Source organism: Dendrobates tinctorius, unplaced genomic scaffold (genome assembly GCF_039654945.1).
Source record: "Dendrobates tinctorius isolate UK_male_01 unplaced genomic scaffold, ASM3965494v1 ptg000233l, whole genome shotgun sequence".
NCBI lineage: Eukaryota > Metazoa > Chordata > Amphibia > Anura > Dendrobatidae > Dendrobates > Dendrobates tinctorius.
The window spans coordinates 928,489-937,946 of NW_027361900.1; the positions used below are offsets into that span (position 1 = coordinate 928,489).

The window sequence follows — 9,458 nt, forward strand, 5'->3', positions numbered from 1 at the left end:
TTAGTCACAATGGATGTAAAGATTTTGAAGTCAATGTATAAGAGGGATATAGGTCTATAATTTGTTGTGAGATGATCTTTCTTAGGATTAGGGATTACGGTTACATGCGCCACGTAGAACTCAGGGGGCAGCTGTGAGCCATTTAGTAGTGAATTACAGAGGTTTTTATATGTGGTGTCAGCACATCGCTGCATTTTTTATAATATATTGCTGTAAGACCATCCGGCCCCGGGGCCTTTCCTCTTTTTAGTTTTTTGCTTGTTGAAACTATTTCCTCCTCAGAGATGTGTAAATGGAGTTGTTGTGCCGCGGACTCAGTCAGGTTAGGTAGATGTAGTGTGTGAAGGAATGACTCCAGTAGTGAGGGGGGTGATTGTGGGGGGAATACAAACTCTGGGGGTATTCATTATAAGTGCTATACATGACATCGGGGTGGGCTGAGATCTGACCCTTAGGGTCTTTTATAGAGGAGATTATATGCAGTGACTCTCTCATTCTGAGCTTACGAGCGGCATCTTATTAGGCTTATTGGCATGGTGATAAAACGCGGCTTTACTCCAAGTTAGCGCCTCTCCGTTCTGGTGGTGAGAATGGCGTCTAATTGTCATTTCATATCTTGTATTTGTGTAGATAAGTATAGGGGTGAAGAGCGCTGATTGGCCAATTCTAACTTCTGCAGTATCTCCTCCAGTCTGGGCTGTAATTCAGACCTTTCTTCTTCCTGTCGGCCGCTAACTTATCACAGAACCGGGAATAGATTTTCTGTGCGCGAGTCACATTGCTCCAAGTGAGGCCTCCTCCGCTGTGTGAGTTTAGGGGAAATTTGTTATATCTTCTCTTATAGCGGTTACATTAGAGATTTGGGCATTTTAGCTCCTGGTGTGGAGTCGATAGCACAATCATATGCCGCCATATAGTAGACGGCCGGTAACTGGTGAGAATTCCCTCCTGTGTGGGGTCTATTTCCCTCCAGAGAAATCACACGTTACATTCCACACACAACACTGTGTAGAGAAGGCGGCGCGGAGTAATTGTGCCAGTAGTGAGGGGCGAATAATGGCGGGAATGTCACTGACTGAGGAGAAGGCTCCATGGAGGTCTGCACTCCGGAGATCATGTGACCCCTGACTCCTCCCCTCCTGTGACCTCATCACAGGTCCTGTGCACAGAGCAGCCATATATGTGGAGTGCGGCTCTGCAGGTTAGTGATGGGCAGTCCGGCTCTTCTGCCTCCTTTCCCCACTTTTCTCCCTCCTGTCCCTTCACTATAAAGCCTGAGCCTCATTATACAGCTGTACAGGGGTCTAGTGAAGGCTTTTTAGCCCTTTCCTCAGACTGTAGCTCCTGGGAACAGACCCTCACTCCTGTCCCGTCACTATAAAGCCTGGGCCTCACTATACAGCTGTACAGGGGTCTAGTGAAGGCTTTTTAGCCGTTTCCTCAGACTGTAGCTCCTGGGCACAGGCCCTCACTCCTGTCCCTTCACTATAAAGCCTGGGCCTCGTTATACAGCTGTACAGGGGTCTAATGAAGGCTTTTTAGCCCTTTCCCCAGACTGTAGCTCCTGGGAACAGGCCCTCACTCCTGTCCCTTCACTATAAAGCCTGGGCCTCATTATACAGCTGTACAGGGGTCTAGCGAAGGCTTTTTAGCCCTTTCCCCAGACTAGCTCCTGGGCACAGACCCTCACTCCTGTCCCTTCACTATAAAGCCTGGGCCTCATTATACAGCTGTACAGGGGTCTAGTGAAGGCTTTTAGCCCTTTCTTCAGACTTTAGCGCCTGGGATCAGGCCCTCACTCCTGTCCCTTCACTATAAAGCCTGGGTCTCATTATACAGCTGTACAGGGGTCTAGTGAAGGCTTTTTAGCCCTTTCCTCAGACTGTAGCTCCTGGGCACAAGCCCTCACTCCTGTCCCTTCACTATAAAGCCTGAGCCTCATTATACAGCTGTACAGGGGTCTAGTGAAGGCTTTTAGCCCTTTCTTCAGACTTTAGCTCCTGGGATCAGGCCCTCACTCCTGTCCCTTCACTATAAAGCCTGGGCCTCATTATACAGCTGTACAGGGGTCTAATGAAGGCTTTTTAGCCCTTTCCCCAGACTGTAGCTCCTGGGCACAGGCCCTAACTCCTGTCCCTTCACTATAAAGCCTGGGCCTCATTATACAGCTGTACAGGGGTCTAGTGAAGACTTTTTAGCCCTTTCCTCAGACTGTAGCTCCTGGGCACAAGCCCTCACTCCTGTCCCTTCACTATAAAGCCTGAGCCTCATTATACAGCTGTACAGGGGTCTAGTGAAGGCTTTTAGCCCTTTCTTCAGACTTTAGCTCCTGGGATCAGGCCCTCACTCCTGTGCCTTCACTATAAAGCCTGGGCCTCATTATACAGCTGTACAGGGGTCTAGTGAAGGCTTTTTAGCCCTTTCCTCAGACTGTAACTCCTGGGAACAGACCCTCACTCCTGTCCCTTCACTATAAAGCCTTGGCCTCATTATACAGCTGTACAGGGGTCTAGTGAAGGCTTTTTAGCCCTTTCCCCAGACTGTAGCTCCTGGGCACAGACCCTCACTCCTGTCCCTTCACTATAAAGCCTGGGCCTCATTATACAGCTGTACAGGGGTCTAATGAAGGCTTTTTAGCCCTTTCCCCAGACTGTAGCTCCTGGGCACAGACCCTCACTCCTGTCCCTTCACTATAAAGCCTGGGCCTCATTATACAGCTGTACAGGGGTCTAGTGAAGGCTTTTTAGCCCTTTCCTCAGAATGTAGCTCCTGGGCACAAGCCCTCACTCCTGTCCCTTCACTATAAAGCCTGAGCCTCATTATACAGCTGTACAGGGGTCTAGTGAAGGCTTTTAGCCCTTTCTTCAGACTGTAGCTCCTGGGAACAGGCCCTCACTCCTGTCCCTTCACTATAAAGCCTGGGCCTCATTACACAGCTGTACAGGGGTCTAGTGAAGGCTTTTAGCCCTTTCTTCAGACTGTAGCTCCTGGGAACAGGCCCTCACTCCTCTCCCTTCACTATAAAGCCTGGGCCTCATTATACAGCTGTACAGTGGTCTAGTGAAGGCTTTTTAGCCCTTTCCTCAGACTGTAGCTCCTGGGCACAAGCCCTCACTCCTGTCCCTTCACTATAAAGCCTGGGCCTCATTATACAGCTGTACAGGGGTCTAGTGAAGGCTTTTTAGCCCTTTCCTTAGACTGTAGCTCCTGGGAACAGACCCTCACTCCTGTCCCTTCACTATAAAGCCTGGGCCTCATTATACAGCTGTACAGGGGACTAGTGAAGGCTTTTTAGCCCTTTCCTCAGACTGTAGCTCCTGGGCACAAGGCCTCACTCCTGTCCCTTCACTATAAAGCCTGAGCCTCATTATACAGCTGAACAGGGGTCTAGTGAAGGCTTTTTAGCCCTTTCCCCAGACTGTAGCTCCTGGGCACAGACCCTCACTCCTGTCCCTTCACTATAAAGCCTGGGCCTCATTATACAGCTGTACAGGGGTCTAGTGAAGGCTTTTTAGCCCTTTCCTCAGACTGTAGCTCCTGGGCACAAGGCCTCACTCCTGTCCCTTCACTATAAAGCCTGAGCCTCATTATACAGCTGAACAGGGGTCTAGTGAAGGCTTTTAGCCCTTTCTTCAGACTGTAGCTCCTGGGAACAGGCCCTCACTCCTGTCCCTTCACTATAAAGCCTGGGCCTCATTATACAGCTATACAGGGGTCTAGTGAAGGCTTTTGGCCCTTTCTTCAGACTATAGCTCCTGGGAACAGGCCCTAACTCCTGTCCCTTCACTATAAAGCCTGGGCCTCATTATACAGCTATACAGGGGTCTAGTGAAGGCTTTTGGCCCTTTCTTCAGACTATAGCTCCTGGGAACAGGCCCTCACTCCTGTCCCTTGACTACAAAGTCTGGGCCTCATTATACAGCTGTACAGAGGTCTAGTGAAGGCTTTTTAGCCCTTTCCTCAGACTGTAGCTAATGGGTACAGGCCCTCACTCCTGTCCCTTCACTATAAAGCCTGGGCCTCATTATACAGCTGTACAGGGGTCTAGTGAAGGCTTTTTAGCCCTTTCCTCAGACTGTAGCTCCTGGGCACAGACCCTCACTCCTGTCCCTTCACTATAAAGCCTGTGCCTCATTATACAGCTGTACAGGGGTCTAGTGAAGGCTTTTTAGCTCTTTCCTCAGACTATAGCTCCTGGGAACAGGCCCTCACTCCTGTCCCTTCACTATAAAGTCTGGGCCTCATTATACAGCTGTACAGAGGTCTAGTGAAGGCTTTTTAGCCCTTTCCTCAGACTGTAGCTCTTGGGCACAGGCCCTCACTCCTATCCCTTCACTATAAAGCCTGGGCCTCATTATACAGCTGTACAGGGGTCTAGTGAAGGCTTTTTAGCCCTTTCCTCAGACTGTAGCTCCTGGGCACAGGCCCTCACTCCTATCCCTTCACTATAAAGCCTGGGCCTCATTATACAGCTGTACAGGGGTCTAGTGAAGGCTTTTTAGCCCTTTCCTCAGACTGTAGCTCCTGGGTACAGGCCCTCACTCCTGTCCCTTCACTATAAAGCCTGGGCCTCATTATACAGCTGTACAGGGGTCTAGTGAAGGCTTTTTAGCCCTTTCCTCAGACTGTAGCTCCTGGGCACAAGCCCTCACTCCTGTCCCTTCACTATAAAGCCTGGGCCTCATTATACAGCTGTACAGGGGTCTAGTGAAGGCTTTTTAGCCCTTTCCTCAGACTGTAGCTCCTGGGAACAGACCCTCACTCCTGTCCCTTCACTATAAAGCCTGGGCCTCATTATACAGCTGTCTAGGGGTCTAGTGAAGGATTTTTAGCCCTTTCCCCAGACTGTAGCTCCTGGGCACAGACCCTCACTCCTGTCCCTTCACTATAAAGCCTGGGCCTCATTATACAGCTGTACAGGGGTCTAATGAAGGCTTTTTAGCCCTTTCCCCAGACTGTAGCTCCTGGGCACAGACCCTCACTCCTGTCCCTTCACTATAAAGCCTGGGCCTCACTATACAGCTGTACAGGGGTCTAGTGAAGGCTTTTTAGCCCTTTCCTCAGACTGTAGCTCCTGGGCACAAGGCCTCACTCCTGTCCCTTCACTATAAAGCCTGAGCCTCATTATACAGCTGAACAGGGGTCTAGTGAAGGCTTTTAGCCCTTTCTTCAGACTGTAGCTCCTGGGAACAGGCCCTCACTCCTGTCCCTTCACTATAAAGCCTGGGCCTCATTATACAGCTGTACAGGGGTCTAGTGAAGGCTTTTTAGCCCTTTCCTCAGACTGTAGCTCCTGGGCACAGACCCTCACTCCTGTCCCTTCACTATAAAGTCTGGGCCTCATTATACAGCTGTACAGAGGTCTAGTGAAGGCTTTTTAGCCCTTTCCTCAGACTGTAGCTCCTGGGTACAGGCCCTCACTCCTATCCCTTCACTATAAAGCCTGGGCCTCATTATACAGCTGTACAGGGGTCTAGTGAAGGCTTTTTAGCCCTTTCCTCAGACTGTAGCTCCTGGGTACAGGCCCTCACTCCTATCCCTTCACTATAAAGCCTGGGCCTCATTATACAGCTGTACAGGGGTCTAGTGAAGGCTTTTTAGCCCTTTCCTCAGACTGTAGCTCCTGGGCACAGGCCCTCACTCCTATCCCTTCACTATAAAGCCTGGGCCTCATTATACAGCTGTACAGGAGTCTAGTGAAGGCTTTTTAGCCCTTTCCTCAGATTGTAGCTCCTGGGAACAGGCCCTCCCTCCTGTCCCTTCACTATAAAGCCTGGGCCTCATTATACAGCTGTACAGGGGTCTAGTGAAGGCTTTTTAGCCCTTTCCTCAGACTGCAGCTCCTGGGAACAGGCCCTCACTCCTATCCCTTCACTATAAAGCCTGGGCCTCATTATACAGCTGTACAGGGGTCTAGTGAAGGCTTTTTAGCCCTTTCCTCAGATTGTAGCTCCTGGGAACAGGCCCTCACTCCTGTCCCTTCACTATAAAGCCTGGGCCTCATTATACAGCTGTACATGGGTCTAGTGAAGACTTTTTAGCCCTCTCCTCAGACTGTAGGTCCTGGGCACAGGCCCTCACTCCTGTCCCTTCACTATAAAGCCTGGGCCTCATTATACAGCTGTACAGGGGTCTAGTGAAGGCTTTTTAGCCCTTTCCTCAGACTGTAGCTCCTGTGAACAGGCCCTAACTCCTGTTCCTTAACTATAAATCCTGGGCCTCATTATACAGCTGTACAGGGGTCTAGTGAAGGCTTTTTAGCCCTTTCCTCAGACTGTAGCTCCTGGGAACAGGCCCTCACTCCTGTCCCTTCACTATAAAGCCTGGGCCTCATTATACAGCTGTACAGGGGTCTAGTGAAGGCTCTTTAGCCCTTTCCTCAGACTGTAGCTCCTGGGAACAGGCCCTCACTCCTGTCCCTTCACTATAAAGCCTGGGCCTCATTATACAGCTGTACAGGGGTCTAGTGATGGCTCTTTAGCCCTTTCCTCAGACTGTAGCTCCTGGGAACAGGCCCTCACTCCTGTCCCTTCGCTATAAAGCCTGGGCCTCATTATACAGCTGTACAGGGGACTAGTGAAGGCTTTTTAGCCCTTTCCTCAGACTATAGCTCCTGGGAACAGGCCCTCCCTCCTGTCCCTTCACTATAAAGTCTGGGCCTCATTATACAGCTGTACAGAGGTCTAGTGAATGCTTTTTAGCCCTTTCCTCAGACTGTAGCTCCTGGGCACAGGCCCTCACTCCTGTCCCTTCACTATAAAGCCTGGGCCTCATTGTACAGCTGTACAGGGGTCTAGTGAAGGCTTTTTAGCCCTTTCCTCAGTCTGTAGCTCCTGGGAGCAGGCCCTCACTCCTGTCCCTTCACTGTAAAGCCTGGGCCACATTATACAGCTGTACAGGGGTCTAGTGAAGGCTTTTTAGCCCTTTCCTCAGACTGTAGCTCCTGGGAACAGGCCCTCACTCCTGTCCCTTCACTATAAAGCCTGGGCCTCATTATACAGCTGTACAGGGGTCCAGTGAAGAGTTTTAGCCCTTTCCTCAGTCTGTAGCTCCTGGGAACAGGCCCTCACTCCTGTCCCTTCACTATAAAGCCTGGGCCTCATTATACAGCTGTATAGGGGTCTAGTGAAGGCTTTTTAGCCCTTTCCTCAGACTGTAGCTCCTGGGAGCAGGCCCTCACTCCGGTCCCTTCACTATAAAGTCTGGGCCTCATTATACAGCTGTACAGTGGTCTAGTGAAGGCTTTTTAGCCCTTTCCTCAGACTGTAGCTCCTGGGAACAGGCCCTCACTCCTGTCCCTTCACTATAAAGCCTGGGCCTCATTATACAGCTGTACAGGGGTCTAGTGAAGGCTTTTTAGCCCTCTCCTCAGACTGTAGCTCCTGGGAACAGGCCCTCACTCCTCTCCCTTCACTATAAAGCCTGGGCCTCATTATACAGCTGTACAGGGGTCCAGTGAAGGCTTTTTAGCCCTTTCCTTAGACTGTAGCTCCTGGGATCAGGCCCTCACTCCTCTCCCTTCACTATAAATCCTGGGCCTCATTATACAGCTGTACAGGGGTCTAGTGAAGGCTTTTTAGCCCTTTCCTCAGACTGTAGCTCCTGGACTCCATGTGATCTCACCATAACCCTAACAAGCTAATTAAGGTGTGAAATCTTGATCAAAATTATCTCAGTACACAAATCTCTAAAGGTGCCCAAAGTTTTGCATCGCCCCTTTTTCCTTTTTGCAATTATGAAATTGTAAAAAAGTCTATATATATATATATATATACTAGCTGAAGAGCCCGGCGCTGCCCAGGCATAGTAACTAACTGTGGTTAGTTATAACAAATTATAATTATCCTCCATCCCATAGTCCTATGCCCATACACCCATCATACATATCCTCCATCCCATAGTCCCGTGCCCATATACCCATCATACATCCTCCATCCCATAGTCCTATGCCCATACACCCATCATACATATCCTCCATCCCATAGTCCCGTGCCCATATACCCGTCATACATCCTCCATCCCATAGTCCCATGCCCATATACCCATCACACATCCTCCATCCTATAGTCCCATGCCCATATACCCATCACACATATCCTCCATCCCATAGTCGAGTGCCCATATACCCATCATACGTATCCTCCATCCCATAGTCGAGTACCCATATACCCATCATACATATCCTCCATCCTATAGTCCCGTGCCCATATACCCATCATACATATCCTCCATCCTATAGTCCCATGCCCATATACCCATCACACATATTCTCCATTCCATAGTCCCATGCCCATACACTCATCATACATATCCTCCATCCCATAGTCCCGTGCTCATATACCCGTCATACATCCTCCATCCCATAGTCCCATGCCCATATACCCATCACACATCCTCCATCCTATAGTCCCATGCCCATATACCCATCATACATATCCACCATACCATAGTCGAGTGCCCATATACCCATCATACATATCATCCATCCCATAGTCCCATGCCCATATACCCATCACACATATCCTCCATCCCATAGTCGAGTGCCCATATATATCCATCATACATATCCTCCATCCTATAGTCCCATGCCCATATACCCATCACACATATTCTCCATTCCATAGTCCCATGCCCATATACCCATCATACATATCCTCCATCCCATAGTCCAGTGCCCATATACCCATCATACATATCCACCATCCCATAGTCCAGTGCCCATATACCCATCACACATCCTCCATCCTATAGTCCCATGCCCATATACCCATCATACATATCCACCATACCATAGTCGAGTGCCCATATACCCATCATACATATCCTCCATCCCATAGTCCAGTGCCCATATACCCATCACACATCCTCCATCCTATAGTCCCATGCCCATATACCCATCATACATATCCACCATACCATAGTCGAGTGCCCATATACCCATCACACATATCCTCCATCCCATAGTCGAGTGCCCATATACCCATCATACATATCTTCCATCCCATAGTCCCATGCCCATATACCTATCACACATATTCTCCATCCCATAGTCCCATGCCCATATACCCATCACACATATCCTCCATCCCATAGTCGAGTGCCCATATATCCATCATACATATCCTCCATCCCATAGTCCCATGCCCATATACCCATCATACATATCCTCCATCTCATAGTCGAGTGCCCATATATCCATCATACATATCCTCCATCCCATAGTCCCATGCCCATATACCTATCACACATATTCTCCATCCCATAGTCCCATGCCCATATACCCATCACACATATCCTCCATCCCATAGTCGAGTGCCCATATATCCATCATACATATCCTCCATCCCATAGTCCCATGCCCATATACCCATCATACATATCCTCCATCTCATAGTCGAGTGCCCATATATCCATCATACATATCCTCCATCCCATAGTCCCATGCCCATATACCCATC

The 9,458-nt window shown here is 49.4% G+C and overlaps 1 protein-coding gene across 1 annotated transcript in view; it reads right to left on the reverse strand.

The window, feature by feature from the left end:
• The window catches only part of LOC141060255 (uncharacterized), a 288,426-nt gene that overhangs the window by 175,972 nt on the left and 102,996 nt on the right, over positions 1-9,458 (reverse strand). The window lies entirely within an intron of this gene.